The sequence below is a fragment of the Podarcis gaigeae genome (genome assembly GCF_964106915.1).
Source record: "Podarcis gaigeae genome assembly, chromosome: 7".
Taxonomy (NCBI): Eukaryota; Metazoa; Chordata; class Lepidosauria; order Squamata; family Lacertidae; genus Podarcis; species Podarcis gaigeae.
The window spans coordinates 83,973,870-83,994,928 of NC_139683.1; the positions used below are offsets into that span (position 1 = coordinate 83,973,870).

General features: G+C 44.5%; 1 long non-coding RNA gene across 1 annotated transcript in view; it reads left to right on the forward strand.

Moving 5' to 3' along the window:
- LOC310848924 overlaps window positions 1–20,669 on the forward strand; it is an 87,767-nt gene extending 67,098 nt beyond the window's left edge. The window contains exon 3 of the long non-coding RNA XR_014566696.1: window positions 20,341–20,669. This is a non-coding gene — a long non-coding RNA (uncharacterized lncRNA). The remainder of the gene's footprint in view (window positions 1–20,340) is intronic.
- The last annotated feature ends 390 nt before the right edge of the window (window positions 20,670–21,059 follow it).

A 21,059-nucleotide genomic window follows, 5' to 3' on the forward strand; every position in this document is an offset into this window, starting at 1 on the left:
GGTGCTGGCAGCAGAGCTCACCCTTGACAGCTGTTTTCATGTCAGTGGTGAACCCTGGGATTGATTGATTGGTTTTAATAAATTCTGTTGTGCGGTTCTTTATCAATAGAGCAAAAGAAAGCTAACGGCACAAAATCAATAAAACAGCAAACGCTAAACACAAATGCAAGGTTACAAGGTAGTAAGTGGGGAACATAACAAGAATATGAAATACAATCCCACAGCACTCTCTGTGACACAGAAAAAGAGAAAAAAATTGCCCTTGGCTGTGGGTGCAAAGTGCAGTTCTCTCATCAAGGAACTTCACACATCAGGAATTAGGGGGGAAGCCCTTTCAGATAAAAGAGTCTGGAACCAAGACAGACTTCGACTCAAGCGTCTCTTTGGGTAGAGAAGAAATTTAACATGGCTTTATTCTTTAAAAGCCCAGCACATTTTTCAAATTATAAAGCTCTTCCTTAGGGATATTCTCCATCAATTCAGCAAGGAGGTGGAAAGGAAGATCATCCTTTGAAAGGACTGAAGACAAGAAGAGAACACTTGCTCTTGAGAAAGAACTGCGCAGCTCAAAATACACTGGCCTTTTAAGAATATAAGAAACTTATTTTCCCCTTTTTTCCCCGGAGAAATTCCTCGGAATTTTCACAGTAAGATCGTTTTGTACAGGTATCATGTCTCTGAAGTAACCACCCATATTTCAGGTACCATATTGGCCCGGATATAAGCCGCACCCGCAAATAAGCCACACCTTTAAAATTCAAGGGGCAAAAAGAAAAAAAGGACAATACCCGAATATAAGCCGCTCCCTTAAAATTGGGTTACAGGCTGAAAATTGCTGTGGCTTGTAGAATAGTAACTCCAGGCCAATTTAAACCTTTGATCTTGCAAGCCCGCAAAAGTTACTGTACAATCGCTAAAATCACAAATTGCCGTTCAATTGCTACAATTCCGCAGGCACTCAAGCTCGCAAATAGGCAATAAAACGTATTTTTTTTGTTCCGTTCTTCCGTATGTCTGTTTCAGCAGCAATATCGTAAAAGCCTATTTTTGTAAGGTCGCGAATATAAGCCGCGCTTAAACTTTTCACGGTTGGAATTGGGGGGGGGGGCTTATATTCGGGTCAATACGATACATGATTGTAGTTACAGTGCAAAAAGCCCTTTTAGGGGTGTACAAGGATTCACACGCTCAGGTGCCCTGCTTATTTTATTCCACGCAATAGCTTTACCCTCTGTGTCAGGCACTGATTCTCAAGGGGGGGGAGCTTGTTAGGCAGCCCAAGTGAAGGCTGTTTCCAGAAAATCAGGACTCTGAAGAAAAGCAGCTACCTCAGGCATACATTGTTGTTATTGTTTAGTCATTTAGTCATGTCCGACTCTTCGTGACCCCCTGGACCAGAGCACACCAGGCACTCCTGTCATCCACTGCCTCCCGCAGTTTGGTCAAACTCATGCTGGTAGCTTTGAGAACACTGTCCAACCATCTCGTCCTCTGTCGTTCCCTTCTCCTTGGGCCCTCCATCTTTCCCAACACCAGGGTCTTTTCCAGGGAGTCTTCTCTTCTCATGCGGTGGCCAAAGTATTGGAGCCTCAGCTTCAGGATCTGTCCTTCCAGTGTGGTGTAGTGGTTAAGAGCGATAGACTCGTAATCTGGTGAACCGGGTTTGCTTCCTGCTCCTCCACATGCAGCTGCTGGGTGATCTTGGGCCAGTCACACTTCTCTGAAGTTTCTCGGCCTCACTCACCTCACAGAGTGTTTGTTGTGGGGGAGGAAGGGAAAGGAGAATGTTAGCCACTTTGAGACTCTGTAGGGTAGTGATAAAGCGGGATATCAAATCCAAACTCCTCCTCCAGTGAGCACTCAGGGCTGATTTCCTTCAGAACAGATAGGTTTGATCTTCTTGCACATTGGGGTCTGTCCCAGAGATGCAGGTGACAGCCAGTATGGAAAAGTACAAAATGGCACAGAAAACACCTGTGTTCCACAGGTGCTGCTCAATGCATCTTTACTAATCGCAGGCAGATTTCCCCTGTCTTACGTTTCACAGTGTGAAACCGAGTCCTATAATTATTCCGGGTCTGTTGTTACAGGACATGTCACACTAATACTTAAGAGCTGACAGTTTGACAAGGGAGCATAGAGACAATTCTGGCAGCATGTGAAATACCTGCTCTGCTCTTGCTGAAGTTTAAATAACTAAAACCACACAGAAAATAGTCAATGACTATAAATATTATATTTTGTAATGCTAGCTTTTCTGCCCCAGTTTCTGATGTTCCTTTTACACTGCAATACTTGCTGTTTTGCGGAACTGTGACTTTTTTAGAATTAATATACAGACATGTTGCGCTAATTTTTAAACAGTGGGAAAGAACAGAATGTCAGGACACCAGCCCCAATTACATTGTGTGAAATTTCAGCACAAAACTCCCAGGATTTTCCATGTTAACAGAGTTAAAAATGGATTTTTTTCCTAGAAACAATTAACACAGAAAGGAGCGCTAAACTTCTGTTAGATTCCACTAGATTTCAAGAAGTGGCTTTTGACATTGTGTGGAAGATCAGCATAAAAGTTAACAAGTCAGGGGAGACGCTGTGAAGGCAAAACAAAGTGCCGCCTGAATGCATCCTTTTTTATACTGCCTCAAAATTTGTGAGGAGTCAATCTGTGGGAAAATACATTTCCTTCCTGGGACGCTTGTTTAGAGAATAAAGCAATAAATTTGAAAGCTATATATCCCAAATGATGGACTATGAATGATTTTCACTTAGAATGGAGAATTCGACTTGGGGCTTTTCCATACAATTTCATGCAGAAATAATATAACTTCCCTGCTTATTGAGAATCCATGATGATTTGCTTGCATGGAGGTTATATGATGTTGTCTGATCATATCCCACACATTCTGATGCATTTCCCATCACTTTTCTAACTGCAAAAAAATCAGGGTGTGTTGTTGCTGTTGTTTGCAGAGAGGGGGTGTTAGGTACAGAAGTCTAAATTTGCTGCATACGACTGAATCATACCTTCCAAACAGAGACAGCCTAGAATTGACCTTAGTCAAAGTAAGGTCCATAAATGTGTCAGACTTATTGGAATATTTGATGAAGATCTTTGGGGGCAGGGTGGTGCATTAACTTAACAATTATATGAAACAACTCGGTACCTGCAAGTGTGTCCACAGCTCCTAACCTTTTCCTTCTGTGCCACTTGGTACATAGATGGGGTATGTAGGATGATAGGGGAGGGTCGTACCTCTAGGGCGGGGGGGGGGTGTTGAGCTCCTTCTGGGATAGTTTGTCCACCTTTGGTCCCCACCCTGCACTCAGCTCTCACCTGTGGCTTCTAGAAGCTGTCAGCATACGACACCCCGAGAAACAGGTTCAAATGGACGGCTAAAACCAGTGAGGGTAACCTATGGGTCTTAAACCCTTGTAAAGTTGGGGACTTCCTCAGCATGTAGAGACAGGCTCAGGCAGATAGAGTGGAAGAGACTAATAGTGAGTTCAGTGGTCCCACTATCCAATGGTCAGAAACGTAGGTAGGTTCTGCACCTGCTGTGGAGGGACGTGAGGGGCAGATGGGTCTCCTCAACCTGGGAAAGGAGCCCATTTAGGAGAAGGAAAACTCTGCTCCTAAACCTCTGCTGTCTTGTGGGACATCTTCAAGAGAAGAAATTGTTAAGAAGTAAACCATACACACTCCTGCCAAACTAGCAGTTCGATAGCACATCAAAGTGCAAGTAGATAAATAGGTACCACTCCGGCAGGAAGGTAAACAGCGTTTCCATGCACTGCTCTGGTTCACCAGAAGCGGCTTAGTCATGCTGGCCACATGACCCGGAAGCTGTACGCCGGCTCCCTCGGCCAATAAAGCAAGATGAGCGCCACAACCCCAGAGTCAGCCATGACTGGACCTAATGGTCAGGGGTCCCTTTACCTTTACTTTAAACCCTACACAAATCCCAAGTGGAGTTCCTAAGGCCTTGCACGCCTCCTTTCAGCAACTCCTGCAGCCAAGCTGGTGCCAAACATATTGCTGTGCTTTCCTTTGGACCACACCAGTGTTGCCAAGATGAGGAGTCTTCTTGTCTAAAAAGCCCAGGACCTCCATACGCACTGCCTAGGCTTGCACCCCAGAAGGTCACTTTGGTGCTGCCAACACAGCGGTTTGCTTCACCCTCGGAGGCACACTCCATTGTCTCTCGGGACAGATGCCAACAAACAACATGCCACTGGAGAGCTCAGCTGCCCACCCTGAAACTGTTGTGTTTCATTGCTACTTAGCCAGGGATGGAGGCTACAGAGTGGCGTTCTGAGGATATTCTTTATGTCACGGCATGCGTTCCCCTGTCCCCAACACTAGTGATCACCTCCAGGACACTCTGCACAATGTTGTGGTCAACTCAAAGTTGTTCATGTCAAGACGTCACAAAGTCAAATCGAAAGAATGGCCTTGCTTACACTGGGCATAATCCCCTAGGAAGGTCTCCTGCACAATCCCCATAGAAGTGAAAGGCATAAAAAGCTCTTGTTCGCATTAGTAGACCTTGTGCTGCAGACCTTCCCAGTGGGATCATTCCCTTAACTCTCATATTCAGTTGGGTGGTATGAACTGTAGCCCTAAACAGATTTCCTTTCAGGTGAACCCCACTGAACATAAATTATAGCAAGCAATGCAGTTAACACGTTGTGTTGTGAGTTGCCTACAGAGTCTGAGCAGATCTCAAATGCATTTTAAGTTAATTAAAAATAACCTTGGCAATGTGCAGGCCTTAGGAGAGTGGGATGGAAATCTAAACCGATAAATCGATAGTCACTCGTCCAAACTCAATGTGACAACTTGATTATTTTCAACTGGGCCTGTAAATCATATTTATTTCTTGTTGCTGTCTAGGTAGATCCTTGTAGCTCTTGGAATCATATTTCTTCTAGTATAATTTTTCACACTTGGGAACTGGGGGTGGGGATTGCTTTCCACAAACATGTTTTGAATATTTACTTAGGCAAATACTTTTCTGAGCATTTTTTTCAGCCATATCTGCTAAACTGTGTAAGAAAGCTTTTCTCTAGAAGGCCAATACAATAGAAGCCCAGGCAGCTTCAAGTAAATCTGTTTCACAAATATTTAAACATATTATTATTTGGGGGGTTTACATAGAGCCTCTTCCTCATAATATTGTGCTTTGTGAAAATACAGCCAGAATACTTAAGCCAGGAAATGTGGTTAAATACAATTATTCCACTGCAACTTGTTTTATAGCTCTTCTACAGCTAGATATCACTTATTATTACTGAGCAATCTGATTCATTTCACAACAGTTCTGAGGTAAGGTATTGTGGTTTCATAGTAGCAGATTTGTTTCTATTCTTTGCCTTATATTTGTGATAGAACTGTTTTCCTAAAACCCTGTACTCAGATCCACCAGTTTAACAGTACTGCCTGCAAAATCCTGAGGGATTAGTAGCACAACTCTCCCCTCATTCCTACAATTTTATTATTTAGTTGTGAGTCTCTAAGGTGCAACAAGACTTTGCTGCTTTTGCTGCAACAGATTAGCATAAACACATTGTCTAGGGTGCTATCCTACATTGGACGCGGGTGGCGCTGTGGTCTAAACCACTGAGCCTCTTGGGCTTGCCGATCAGAAGATTGGCGGTTCAAATCCCCACAACGGGATGAGCTCCCGTTGCTCTGTCCCAGCTCCTGCCAATTTAGCAGTTCGAAAGCACACCAGTGCAAGTAGATAAATAGGTACCACTGCAACAGGAAGGTAAAAGGTATTCCTGTGTGGTCTGGTTTCTGACACAGTATCCTGTTGCACCAGAAGCGGTTTAGTCATGCTGGCCACATGGCCCAGAAAGCTGTCTGTGAACAAACACCAGCTCCCTCAACCTGAAAGCCAGATGAGCACCGCAACCCCATAGTCGCCTTTGACTGGACTTAACCGTCCAGGGGTCCTTTACCTTATCTTTACCTACATTGGAGAGTCTGTCAGTTGAAGAGAGCTCTGCAAGGGCAGGGGGGTGGGGCTTGTGGTTACTGTCCAGTTTTCTAAATTTTTTGCATGTTGAGGGTGTGGCCTCTATACCATCCACAAGCAGATACCATCTCCAGCTCAGTCCTTGATTGGTAGGCTTTGTTTTTTGTGTTTTTTTAAAATAATATTTATTAAAGTTTCAAAGAAGTTACAAAAGTAGAAAGAAAAAAAAGAAGGAAAAAAAGGAAAAAGAACAAAAAATACAAAATACAGAAAAATAAAAAACAATTAAAAACAAATCAGTCTTTCCATGTCTTGTCTTTCATTTGCTTGTTTCCCTGACCTCCTCACACCTCCCTTTTTTGTGTTCTAGTTCAGTAGTTGTTTCAGCATGTCCTTACCCTTTTTACTTTTATCTTAATATTTTATCTTAATATATTGTAACTTTACATTTTCACCTGTTAACAATCCATTTTTACATGCCCCTTTGTAACATTATTGCTAAAACCACATAACTTCATTCCAACATCCCTCTAACATTCCTTAATGTTACAGTGTTTCTGTAAATAGACTTTAAATTTCTTCCAATCGTCTTCTACCGACTCTTCTCCCTGGTCTCGGATTCTGCCAGTCATTTCCGCCAGTTCCATGTACTCCATCACCTTCATCTGCCATTCTTCCCGGGTGGGCAAATCTTGTGTCTTCCAATACTTTGCGATGAGTATTCTTGCTGCTGTTGTTGATTGGTAGGCTTTGGTGGTGTTTCCAGGAATGCTGGGGACAGAGAATCATCGAATCGTAGAGTTGGAAGGGACCCGTGAGGGTCATCTAGTCCAATCCCTTGTGACACATGTTAATCTCAACCCGCAGTCCCCCAACCAATTTGAAACCAGACCCTGCTTAGCTTTGCAAATGAGCTAACGGGTTTTATTGCCACACCAGTCACATTGTGGCCTTTCCACCAGTGCTGCAACAGCGTATCTTTCGTCCAGATGTGAGGATTAGGATTGTTTTGCTCATTTGGGGATTTCTTTCTCTCGCCCCACCCCCTTTTAACGGTGTCATCCATTCCCCTGCACGTGCGTATTTAATGCATCTTATTAAGACCTCGAGGGACGCGGGCGGTGCTGTGGGTTAAACCACAGAGCCTAGGACTTGCCGATCAGAAGGTCGGCAGTTCGAATCCCCACGACGGGGTGAGCTCCCATTGCTCGGTCCCTGCTCCTGCCAACCTAGCAGTTCGAAAGCATGTCAAAGTGCAAGTAGATAAATAGGTACCACTCTGGCGGGAAGGTAAACGGCGTTTCCGTGCGCTGCTCTGGTTCGCCAGAAGCGACTTAGTCATACTGGCCACATGACCTGGAAGCTGTACGCCGGCTCCCTCAGCCAGTAAAGCGAGATGAGTGCAGCAACCCTAGAGTCGTCCGTGACTGGACCTAATGGTCGGGGTCCCTTTACCTTTTTATTAAGACCTCAGCATGTTTTAGAAGGTGTGCAATTGCATCTATGCATATGAAGACTGCCCTACGTCATTGCCCATCCCAGACCATATCCAACAGTATGTACCAGGACTGGCACACTTGGGAACTTCATACATGAGTGCTGGCTGATGTAGGTGTGTAGGTTTCTTGCCATGTTGAAGGTCCACCTGGAGTGAAGATGGAGGGTGCAGCGATGGAAGAAATGGCATCCATCAGGATGAAGATGCTGGACCAGTTGGGTCTGGATGCGCAGAGAGTATACCTGTCTCAACTACTTCTTTCTCCTCCCTCTGGGCTCCATAAGAACTGGATCTTTCCTAGCTGCACTACTGAGGTCCTCCACTGAAGTGCTGGATCATGCCTTTAAAGTGCTGGATTATGTCTTCGATGTCCCTTGTGACCTCGTCTACTTCAGTGCTCTGCCCTGCCATAACAGGAGCTTTTCCTTAGAAACAAACAAACCAATTTCTGTGCAGTTCTTATGACATAAAACTAACATCATGGGTGCTTGTCAAGCAGTAACAAAGGTGAAGAAGTTTTGTGGCTTTCCCTACACCCCAAACCCACACCTGTACACACACACACACTGTGTGGGGACTGGCTGCTGGCACTGTATTAGGTCTAGCACAAGTATGGAAAAAGTCCTTGAGAAATCTGAGATTCCCAGGCTAGCTGTCTACAGCAGCAGAGGCTAAGTGCCAAATCAGAACTAATGGTGGAAATCCACCATTGGATTGCCTGATTATGATGAAGATGATGATGATGATGATGATGAAGAAGAAGAAGAAGAATTAAAATTAGCTGCCGGGGCTTTATCAGAGTAGCAGGGCTTGAAGAGGGTTTGTTTAAAAACAAAACCAAACTTCTTTCCCCCAGTCTCAATCCTCCCAAGGTCCTGCACAAGGTTTTTCTTTCCTTCTTTCTCGCTTCTCAATTTGAGATGGTCTGACTTGTTCGGTTTCATGCCTTACAAGGAGCCTTGTGGCCAGAGCTGGTAACTAGGTAAACAGGTTAAACAGGGCTCTAGGCAGCAAAAAACACTGGAAAGGGCAGAAACATACCCTTCCTTGCAGATTTTTCATATCTGCTATGCTGGCTGCCCCTAAAATAAGTTCTTTTCTGGCCAAAACTGTTTGTGGAAAACACAGGAGTACACAACATCGCAAAGAACAAAAATTCGTGTTAACCCACATTCAGGGCCCATTGGTTTAATGTGGATTGTGAAGTCCTTATTCCTCCTTTAATCCCACCTTCCCCATGCATACGCCTCCAACCAACGCTGCCCCACACTTTCTGCTCCCTAAATAAAGAGGTTCCCCATGCAATCGACGTACGTAGCTCTCCTATTTGGGTTTTCAAAGGGCCCTTGGTAGAACAGAAGAGGTGGCAACAGAATAATATAGGGTCCAAGCCGAAATCCTAATTAGAAGGGCAGTTCGGCAGTGGAATAAGCTATCTAGGGAGCTCACCATGAATCTTCCTTCCTTCAAATATTTAAAAGAATGCTTTCAGCAGACATTTGTCGGGCTGCTGTAATACATGGCAGTTTTGTCTTTAGGTCCTTTGAAAACTTCCACTCCATTCTGCAATGGTAATGGCTGTGCAGTCTGACATACAATTTCTCTTCTCTTCTCTCCCCACACCCTATAGCTACGCAGATTGGTTTATATTTGGCCAGTGCTATCCTATCTACTCTCAGGGTCCTTTGCTATTGTGTCTTCCCAGTCTTCTCCAGAAGCTTTGGACTACAAATTCCATCATTCCTGGCCACCAGCCATGATGATGGGGCTGATGGGAGTTGTAGTCTAACAAACCCTGGAGCAAAATAACAACAGACAAGCAACAACACCCATGAGTACCTACAAAGGCATGTATATCAAAAGGAATTATGGTGAAAATAAGAAAGTGGGGGCAAAATTTGTCCTCGCTCAGAGTGCCATGTTACCCAAATCCACCCCTGCACAAAGTAAAGTCACTAGAAGTGAGGAGCAGGGCCGGCTCACTCACAAAGCAAGGTGAGACGACTGCCTCAGGTGGCAGGATCCACATAGGCAGCAGATTTGGCCTCCAATGAATGCATCACTCACTGTTCCTGCTTAGTGGATAGAAGATGCTGGTGGTCTCCTTCCACCCTTGTTCCTCAAGTACAGCAGACCTTTATTCCCCTCTTGTTCCTGATGTAGATCTTCATTCACTGCTTCTTACCTGACCAGGGGTGGGGTGGGGGGCATAATTTTGTGGTTCGCCTCAGGTGGCGGAATGTCTTGGTCCAACCCTGGTGAGGAGCCTGGTCCTCAGCTTGGAGGCTCAACCCTCCAACATTCCTCAGATGAAAATAGGGACATTTCTCACTCCCCCCACAACTGACCCTCCTCGACTCCCCATCCCCCCCCATCCCTGGCAGAGCATTTCCACCACCATTACACCAATGGGACACAGCACACACGCCCTCCACCAACCTGAAAAAAAACCCTTAATCCCGATTTTACTTTATTTTACAGTGGTACCTCGGGTTAAGTACTTAATTTGTTCTGGAGGTCCATTCTTAACCTGAAACTGTTCTTAACCTGAAGCACTGCTTTAGCTAATGGGGCCTCCTGCTGCCGCTGTGCCGCCAGAGCATGATTTCTGTTCTCATCCCGAAGCAAAGTTCTTAACCCAAGGTACTATTTCTGGGTTAGCGGAGTCTGTAACCTGAAGCGTATGTAACCTGAAGCGTATGTAACCCGAGGTACCACTGTATTTTATTCTTTGGTAGATTTACAAAAAGAAAAATACATGCCAATAAATAAATTTTGGGAAGGGGCAAGGTTAGACATGGACACGCAAAGCATTTTATTTTTTAATCAAGACTTCTTGTGCCCTGCTCAGCTCCCTCTTTTTTCTTGCCCATCCACCTGCCGTCCACCTGCATCTCAGAGACGGTTCTCAGAGGCCACGGAAAGGCCACAGGATGCTCCCTCGCTGCCGCCAAATTCCGGGATCAAATCAGAAGCCGGGATGGCTTTCGTAATTCCAGGACTGTCCCTGGAAAATAGGGACAACTTGGAGGGTATGCAAGTATCGGGTCAGAGGAAGAAAGGCAAGAACAGCTTTACTGGACGTGCTTTAAAGCCCTCTGGGGAGCAAGGGTCCTTTTTTGCCAAGCAAGCAAAAAGAATTGCGGCATCACCACCACCAATCGCGGCGATTATAGGTCTCCACAGCTGTCTTTGTTATGCTGACTAGGAAGAGGCCAGGTGAACAGTCTGTCTCAAGCTTAGCCAACACAGACACAAAAGCCGCAGGGTTGGACGTGCTGTGGGTTTTTACTGAGCCAGCCGCATGGCTATCCTTCCAGCTGCATTTCTTCCTTATTTAAGGTCCTCTGAGGGCGGCATCCTGTTCCCCACAGATACTCAATGCACGAAGGCAGCTTAGGGGAGGGTTAGAGCTATACAGTCTTTGGGACAGAACGGGAAAGGGAAAGGAGAAATTAGATCTTTTAAATGCAGTTAAGCACTTTGTGGGCCTAATGGTTTAAAAATGGGAAATAACCCTAAGGAAACAGCTCTCGGTTGCTGTCCACCCCACAGCGATGGTGGGCATGCAGCCTTGGAAAATTTAGACGTCGTTATTTGAATTTATTAAAATATGTCTATACTGCTCTCACATAGCAGTGTAGCAATGTACTGCATCATTAAAAAACAAAAACACATTAGAACAATTAAAAGCACACAGAAAGCAAACAGATTCCAGGCCCAAGCAGCTGTTCAAAACTTTTGAAAGGCAGTCTATTTTATTATTTCCCACAGTTTTTAAGGGCGCTTTATGGTTTCTAGTAAACAGACATTGCTGTACACCCCACTGCTATTTGGTGAGGGGGCAGTAATACTTTTGTCAATTAATAGGTAAATAAGCAAATGAGCTATCAATCAGCAATTAACAAATGTCTGGATATTTATTTAGTTAGTTAGTTATTTCCATCCCATCTGGCTGGGTTTCCCCAGCCACTCTGAGTGGCTCCCAACACAACATTAAAACACGATAAAACATCAAACATTAAAAACTTCCCTAAACAACAGGCATGAATGAAGATTTGGAGATATGCTTCAGAGGTCCAGACTATGGGGAGCCCAGAAAAATTAATAATTACAATTTGGATTACATTTTTTTTTTTTAGTTTATTATTTTTAATTGGATTATGATTCGGATATTTGACTGGATGTTTTTATTGGAAAATCAATAAAAATGATTTTTTAAAAACTTCCCTAAACAGGGCTGCCTTCAGATGTCTTCTAAAAGTCGGATACCGGTAGTTGTTTATTTCCTTGACATCTGATGGGAGGGTGTTCCACAGGGCGGGTGCCACTACCGAGAAGGCCCTCTGCCTGGTTCCCTATAACTTGGCTTCACGCAGTGAGGGAACTGCCAGAAAGCCCTCGGTGCTGGACCTCAGTGTCCGGGCTAAACGAAATATTTTTAAATGCTGGTGCCCGATCTGTGAGGGGAGACTGTTTCACAGAACAAGCACGCCTGCAGACAATGCCCTTTACCTGGCTGTTGCCAGGTGGAACAAAGTTGGCCATGGCACCACTGGGAGGGGCTCATGGGGAGATCTCAGGGTTTTGGCAGGTTCATATGGGGTGTAAACTGTCTCAGAGAACCAGTTCCCCAAGTTGTTCAGGGCCTTATAAATCAATGAAAAGAACCTTAAACCAATGAGCAACCATGTGGCAGGGTGCACCAGCAAGCGGCCTAGCCCCAGTATTATTTTTAAAATGTATTATTATTAAAGGTTTTCTTGGTTTACAAAAGTATGTGCAATGTCTCTCTCTTCCCCCCCCCCCCAAGTAACATTTTTTACAGATCAGTTTCATTTATTGAGACATTAGAAAGAAAAGGGGGAAAGAGGGGGAGAAGGTGAATGGGGGTGGGGTCGGGTGGCGATGTTTCTATTTTAATTAATATATGTGGGGGTTTGTGTCAGCTTCGCTTGTGCAGGTTCTGCGCTATTCACTTGTGTTCCTTTGGTGGGGAGAGAGGTTGGGGTTGGCCTAGGGTGTGGCTGTTCATTTGTGGTTGGCTGTGGTGGTCTTTGTTTTCATGTGTGAGTGGGGTGGGTGGGTGTTTTGGATCAGGTTAGCCATATTGATTTGTATGTTGTTGGTGGATTTTTGTCATTGTCTTGTTGGGCTGTGTATGTGATACAAGGGAACCATACTGGGGTGAAGGCGTCTTCTTCTGTTTGTCCCCATGTCAGTTTCAGTTTATTGGTTAATTTTTCTAGTAAGGCTGTTTCCCATTCTATTTGGTGCCATTGGTCCACGCTTACTCCTGACAGGTCTCTCCAGTGTCCGGCTATGATGCTTCTGGCTGATGAAAGTAGGTGGGTTATGAGTTCTTTGTGGTGTAAATGAGCATTATTGTCTTGGAAGATGTTTAATAGGGCCAATTCTGGGGTGATTTCTAATACTTGCTTAGTTATTTTACATATTTCTCGTATGGCTGTTGTCCAGAATAGTTGGATTTTGGGACATTCCCACCACATGTGGAGGTATGTATCTGTGGAGGTGCACCCTCTCCAGCATTTTGGTGAGGTTCCTGGGCATATTAGCACTAGTTTTCTTGGTGTTAGGTACCACCTGTAGGTGAGTTTCAGAGTGACTTCTTTTCTTTTCATTGATATGGATTTAAAGGAGTGTTTAGACCACATTCTGGTCCATTGAGTGGGGTTAATCTCATAGACTATGTCATCCACCCATTGTTTTTTGATTGCGTCTAGGGGGTTCATGGGATTTTGGAGTAGTATTTTGTATATTGCGGATACCATCCCTTTACTGTGTCCCTTTCTTGTTAGGAGGAGGTTCCTAGCCCCAGTATTTGATGCCTCTTGCAGCTTCCCAACAAAACTTAAGAGATGTCCCAAAAAATAGTGCACTTACGGTGCCATTTATTTATTTATAGTGTTTTTGCAGCTATTGTTTAATCCTGATTCATACTGGGCACATGGAACTTTCTAAGCCTGACACATCTTAAATTCATTAAATCCTACACAGTCATGTCAGACTGAGCTGGAGATAAATTGTACGCACACCAGAATTCTAGAATAAGCAGTCACTGACATTAAGTTCAACATTTCACTGTCATTCTAAATGCGTCCCACATTTATGTGTAAGATGCCAATTCAGAAAATTTATTTAAATATTGCAGCCGCCTCACAAGAGAGTCCAGCGCTTCTGGGGACAAGAGCCGGAGCCCACTTCTTTAAGAAGTGCAAAACTGAACCTTAGCCCAGCATTTGCTGTTGTCGTGGCAACACGACCTGGAAGCAGTTGGCAGGGTCTGAGGTACTGAGGAGACAGAGCAACCGCTGCACCCCAGACTCTGTGAACAAGCAGAATCCCCTTCAGTTTTGACTGGAAAGGGAGAACCTGGCCACCACCAGCCCCCTCCCCACATATGGAAATCTAGCATCTCAGGGAGAAGGATGGCTCAGCAAAATAATGCATATTTCAGTACAGTAGAACCCAGTTGGCACTACGATCCCTTCATAAATGTAAAATACCGTGGTACCTTGGGTTAAGTACTTAATTCAGTCTGGAGGTCTGTTCTTAACCTGAAACTGTTCTTAACCTGAAGCACCACTTTAGCTAATGGGGCCGCCTGCTGCTGCTGCTGCGCCGCCGGAGCACAATTTCTGTTCTTATCCTGAAGCGAAGTTCTTAACTCACGGTACTATTTCTGGGTTAGCGGAGTCTGAAACCTGAAGCGTATGTAACCTGAAGCGTATGTAACCCGAGGTACCACTGTAGTCACAATAATAGTAGTGGAATGCAATTGCAATGGTAATTTTAAATAAAAAAGACATACACTGGAAGATAGTATTGCACGGTGGCTAAGAGCTTTAAACCAACAAGTTGTCTGTTCAAATCGTTATTCTTCCAGGAAATCAACAACACAGCTTTAGGTAGGCCGTGTTTTTTCAACCTCTACTCCTCAGCCACAATATGGGGATACCCAGGACTTTTTTTTCAGCCAGAACTCGCCAGATCTCAGTTCTGCCACCTCTCAGGTGGGTGCCATTGTCATCATAAGAGAAGTTCAAGGATAGTGGACATTTTATCATATGTGGTGGGATTGTAAGGTAATTTTAAAAATTTGGGAAATGATATACAACGAATTGAAGAAAATGTTCCATTTAACATTTGTTTAAAAACCCTAGGCATTTTTGTTGGGGATTGTAGGGAAAGACCTGCCAAAAAAGTTGAAAAACATCTTCATGTATGCGACAACGGCCGCAAGAGTTTTAATAGCACAAGGATGGAAGACTGAAGAAACCCCAACTAAAGAAATATGGCAAGAAAAATTGATGGACTATGCAGAACTGGCAAAACTGACATATAAGCTACGGGACAAGGATAACTGTGACTTTAAGGATGAATGGGAACCCTTTACAAAGTATCTGAAGACACAACAAAGCGAACTGGACTCCTTGGCAGGTTTTGAATAAACATTCACAAACTTTTTATTGATAATAATCAGCTAAATAGTTTGAGGATTTATACAACTTTGTAACATGCAGAAAACAGCATTCTTAGAAACCAAAGACTGGAACTGAGGGAAGTCGGGGGGTGGGTGGGTTTTGTGTTGGAGGGGGAGGGAGGAAAAATGGGGGGGGGACAAGGATGATATGTTTTTGGATACTATGCCTTGTTATAGTTTTGAATTACTATTATTATTATTTTTTAAAGAGAAGTTCATGGTGAGTTCCGGCACCTCTTTTTCTAGAAAAGTATCACTGGGGATACCCTTCAGGGTTGCTGAGATAATGCTACATGAAGCAAACACTCAAAAGTGTGGTATAAATGCCGGGGATGGTGATGGCATTGTCTGTGGATAATATATGTGTGAACGGGTGATGGCATTCAACGTACCATGGTCTATCTTGGTGCCCCTGTGTCAGTGAACAAAAGAAACCTCTGCTGAAAGCAGTGGCTGGGATAACTGAAAGTAATCAAGGCGCCACAGATGGAGAAGGAGCATGAACAGGCTTAGAAAGCTATGTACGTAGAGCTAAACCAAAGGGGACTCGGGTCAGCTGCAAAGTAGGCATTGGAAAATGCCAGTAAGATGCAACAGCACAAACGGCTTCAGCAAAGAGAGAGAGAGTGAAGACTCAACGGCTGCAAGGAGGAAGCCGCAGGGAACAAACAGAATAAGATGGGTGTTGCCATGGGAACCAGAAAGTGCGTGTTCCAAGGAGCGAAATGGCTGTGGGCAAATAACGAAATGGTAGGCCCTAACGTGGCATGAGAGCAAAGAAGAGCAGAACGAGGGCATCGAACGGCAGCTCTAACTGAAGCGACGACGGGCACTGCATGTTCTTTTCTGAATGCCGAGTGGCAGGTGGCGCTGACCTAGTTTCGCCTGAACTTTGTGTTGCAGAGATTTCTTCTCTTGGTTTCCTTGGAAGGAAGTAGGGACAGTAGGCTCTCCTCATACGCCCCGGGGAACCCATAACTACTCCCTGATTTTTCACCTCCCGATTCCTCCTGCTTTTTCTCTGGGGGAAATGGCCTTGTTGCTTGGTTGTCTGGCATTCCATGGACGCATGTCCAATCACCAGGTGCCTCACCTTTGTCATATATAAATTCCTTTTTACTGTCGCTCATATTGTTACAGGTCACCCCAATCTCCTAGCGGTGAAAGATTCCAGGGGTTACAAGCACTTACTGAGGGTTTGTTTTTCCTTTTGGAAACATGGCCCAGTGGAGACTGTAGTGTCTTTATGATATATGGTTTATTTACTCAAGATATATTAACCTGCGCCTGCAATGGAGGGGCTCACAGAATTAACACTTCAATAGGGTCCTGATTCCCCATTTCTGCAGCTGTGGATTCAAAAAGGAATCAAACATAGCTCTGACTCTAGCCGGCCACTGTTTTCTCTCAAACTTACATCACAACAACTCTAAAACTCTACTTCAAAGTCTTTTGTCTTTCTAACTATTTTTTTTTTTTTAGAATAATATTTATTAAAGTTTCAAAAAAGTTACAAAAATGAGGGAAAAAATGAGAAAAAAAGAAAAGAAAAAAACAAAGAATATAAAATACAGAAAAATAAAAGCAATTAAAAACATTTCCCTCTTTCCATGTCTTACCTTTCATTTACTTATTTCCCTGACCTCCTCACACCTCCCTTTTTTGTATTCTAGTTCAATTAAATATTCCAGCCAATCCTTTCCAGCTTGGTTTTTATCCTAATACTTTATCCTAATATAGTATAATTTTACATTCTCGTCTTTCAACAGTTAAAAAATCAATTTTTACCTAATCTTTTGTATCATTTCTGCTAATACCACATTACTTCATTCCAACATCCTTCTAACATTCCTGAATTTTACAATGTTTCTGTAGATAAACTTTAAATTTTCTCCAATCTTCTTCCACCAACTCTTCACCTTGGTCTCGGATCCTGCCAGTCATCTCCGCCAGTTCCATCACTTTCATCTGCCATTCTTCCCGGGTGGGTAAATCTTGTGTCTTCCAATACTTTGCAATGAGTATTCTTGCTGCTGTTGTTGCATACTGTCTTTCTAACTAACTAGATGATGGTGGGACCCCTCCCATTTACCCTCTGGCACAGGGACACCCCATTTGACCCCCTAACAAGCCATCTTTAGTGGGTCATTACCATGCTGGCCTCACTATTCCAGCAATGTGTTGGATCCAGGAATTAGGAGGCAGTCCTAGGTGATTTCTTGAACATGGGATTTGTATTTTAACATGCTAAATTCAGTGTCCAGCATCCAGGAATCAGAAGCAGGGTCCAGGCAGCTCACAAATTCACAACAATATTGTACATGGCATTTTTAAAAGAATAGCAATGTAAGCGTAAGAAAGATCGTGCCCCAAAGGAATGTACCATCTCAAATGTGTCAAAGAGGTGACAACAGGAGGACAGCATAGCCAGGAAGAAAGATGAGAGTCAAGTGTAATAGGCTGGAGATTTGTCAGTGTAAATGCACACGCTTCAGACTATGTTTCATCTGAAGGTGAGGAACAAGTCAAAGGGTTGATGAAAAGCATGGCTTTGGAGAGATTTAGAGGAAGCAAGAGAGATGGTGGTTCTAGTAACATGTATGGATTTATTGATTGAAGGCAATCTCCTTTTGAATACTTGGAAGAACAGTACACCTTAACATAGCTTTCTCCTCAATGTTCCACCCTCCCTCTTCACTCTTTGGCTCAGTTTGTATCATAGCTGTCAACCGTCCCTTATTTGGCGGGAAACTGCCTTATCCCAGCGCCGTTTCCCACTGCTGTCCTGGATTGATGATGTCCCTTAAATTTCCCAGGTTTCAAAGGAAAGGGAGGAGGGAGGCTCCAACTGTGTTGCTTGGCTGTGTTGCTCACCCAATAAGGAGTCTAAGAATGACTGGGGGGTGGAGCTTGCATGCCTTATGCCGATCAAATCGGCTGCGTTGCCTGGGGACTCGCCTTTGGTCAACGCTTCCCAGGGGAGAGGTGACGGTGGTTTTCCTTGCTGCATCCCCTCTGCCGGGTTGCTGCGCTGTGGGAACTTGAGGCTTGAGGCTTCGTTTGGCTGCTGGTTGACTAAAATCCCTTATTTTGGCTGCTGATCCCTTATTGTCTGTAAGTTGACAGCTATGGCTTGGATGCATGAGCTTTGACCCCAGGGTTCTAGTTGGGTGTCACCTGTTGACCAACTGAATACCACCAGAAGCAGTTCAAAGCACAGGAAAAAACAGTAGAGTATGTTAAGGGGACAGAAGACTCTTTCCTCCAGACTGTAGCCTGCAAGGTGTCTTGGTGAAGCCTGGTAGGAGACAGAGCAGGAGAGCAGGACCATGGAGCTGGTTAAATCAGATTAGCTGCAGAGCATTCAAGAGCACCAAGCTAGGTTGTCCTCAATCTGGACACAGAGGTCTAGCTCCAAGGGCCTTCTGGCAGTTCCCTCACTGCGAAAAGTGAGGTTACAGGGAACCAGGCAGAGGGCCTTCGAAGCAGGGGCGCCCACCCTGTGGAACACCGTCCCATCAGATATCAAGGAAATAAACAACAGAAGACATCTGAAGGTAGCCCTGTTTAGGGAAGTTTTTAAAGTTTGAAGTTTCATTCTGTTTTTAGTGTTCTGTTGGGAGCCACTCAGAGTGGCTGGGGAAACCCAGCCAGATGGGTGGGGTTGTTGTTGTTTAGTCGTGTCCGACTCCTCGTGACCCCCATGGACCAGAGCACGCCAGGCACTCCTGTCTTCCACTGCCTCCCGCAGTCTGGTCACTCTCATGTTTGTAGCTTCAAGAACATTGTCCAACCATCTCGTCCTCTGTCGTCCCCTTCTCCTTGTGCCCTCCATCTTTCCCAACATCAGGGTCTTTTCCAGGGAGTCTTCTCTTCTCATGAGGTGGCCAAAGTATTGGAGCCTCAGCTTCAGGATCTGTCCTTCCAGTGAGCACTCAGGGCTAATTTCCTTAAGAATGGATGCGTTTGATCTTCTTGCAGTCCATGGGACTCTCAAGAGTCTCCTCCAGCACCATAATTCAAAAGCATCAATTCTTCGGCGATCAGCCTTCTTTATGGTCCAGCTCTCACTTCCATACATCACTACCGGATGGGTGGGGTATAAATAATAAAAATATTATTATTATTATTATTATTATTATTATTATTATTATTATCTTGGAAGGCTAAGTAGTTCTGCTGACAGGCTGGTGCTTCCAGCTCTGATCCCTCCAAAGAAACTGTTGGTGTTTCAAAAAGCTGCGCTCTTGCCCTATTCCTCAGGCACCGGCAGAGCTGTGGAGTCTCCAGCTCGAGTGCTGGGATCTCTTGAGGAGGTGTTCTCAGAGTCAGAAGAGGTGCAGGCAACCACCATAAGCACTGGAAGAGAAGGCAGCAGTCATGGGCAGCAGTCAGAAGAGAGTCAGAAGCCATGAACCAGAAGTCCAGATTGAAGAGTGATCAAGATCCGAGGGCAAGCCAGAAGGTGGGACTTGGGAACAAGGACTGAAGGCCAGCCAGAAAAACAAGACACAAGAAGTCAGGTAGACATCATTGCTCCAGAAAAGTTCCATTGAGAAAAGCAAAGGCAAATTTTACCTTTGTACAATCTATGCTCACAGAGCCCTCTCTACCCTCCATCCTGGAAAACAAGGGGTTAAAGGCCACATTCCAGCCAAGCACTTGGAATGTGAATCCTGTCCACTGAGGGGTGTGTCCTAAAAAGAGGAGGCGTGGCCTGTGGAGAGGGCCTATTGTGGATAAGACAATATTGTTTACTTAGAAATAATAGGCAAAAATTGTGGGTCGTCTTATACACGGATACCAGAGGGGGGACGGGTGACTGGTGGCAACAGCCAGCAGGAGATTGTCAGCAGCGATTGGCGTGTGATTGGTTGCTGCAGCAAGGTCTGCTGACGAATGGCTGAGGCTGCAGCAATTGGGTGGGCTATTTACGTCAGCAGCGAGTCGTACATGCCATGCAATCGGCTGTGGTTGCGTCAATCGTGCAGGTGGGCTTTGGGCTGCGTACATTCATACGATTGGTGGCCGCGGTGATGTGTGCGATTTGCATTGGCGGGCAGTCTGTAGAAAAGCCCCAGAAAAGCTTTTCAGACAAGCTCAACAACTTTGGGCAATCTCCCCCCCCCCCCCAAGAAAGCTCAACAACTTTGGGTAATTCCCCCCCAAAAAAATTTTTTGCTGCGGTCCAAAAAAATAGGGGTCGTCTTATACATGGGAAAATACGGTACAGTGGTACCTCAGATTACATACGCTTCAGGTTACAGACTCCGCTAACCCAGAAATAGTACCTTGGGTTAAGAACTTTGCTTCAGGATGAGAACAGAAATTGTGCTCCGGCGGCACGGCAGCAGTGGGAGGCCCCATTAGCTAAAGTGGTGCTTCAGGTTAAGAACAGTTTCAGCTTAAGAACGGACCTCCGGAACAAATTAAGTACTTAACCTGAGGTACCACTGTATTACTTTTCTTATTGTGCACTTTCTACCAAACCAGGGACTAACAAGTCACAGGTTCTAGGAACCCGAAGATTCTGTATCTCACTGTCATTATTATCATCCACAGAATGATGATTTTGTACTCCTTCTTCATGTCCTTCAACTACAATGGTTCAGTCCTTAGTTATGAATATTCATGACTCTAATAACTTAAAACATGGGTTCTTTACCTATGGTCCATGAGTGGCTGGGGGCACAAAACTGGGACCTTTTTTTCTTTTCTTTTCTTTTTACCCCAATGCAATACAACTAATTGTATGCCAAATCCTGTATGAATGTGCTCATGTAGATTTCCCCCCATAGGAAGTGGGTTTAGGTTTTCATCAGATTCTCAAAGTGGTCTGTGTCCCAAACAAATATAAGAACCACTGAATTAAAATATTTCACGTATGCTTTCCATATCACTAGGAACACTCTCTTATCTAAAAACTATCAGCACGAAACATACAGAAAGACCTGGAATCTTACAGGCCAGTTCAGTCCTTGTTTACTCGGAAGTAAGTCTCACTTTGTGCTATGGGACATTTACAGATGAGAGCGCCTACTACTGCAACATCAGTCTTTAAGTAAGTGTTCTT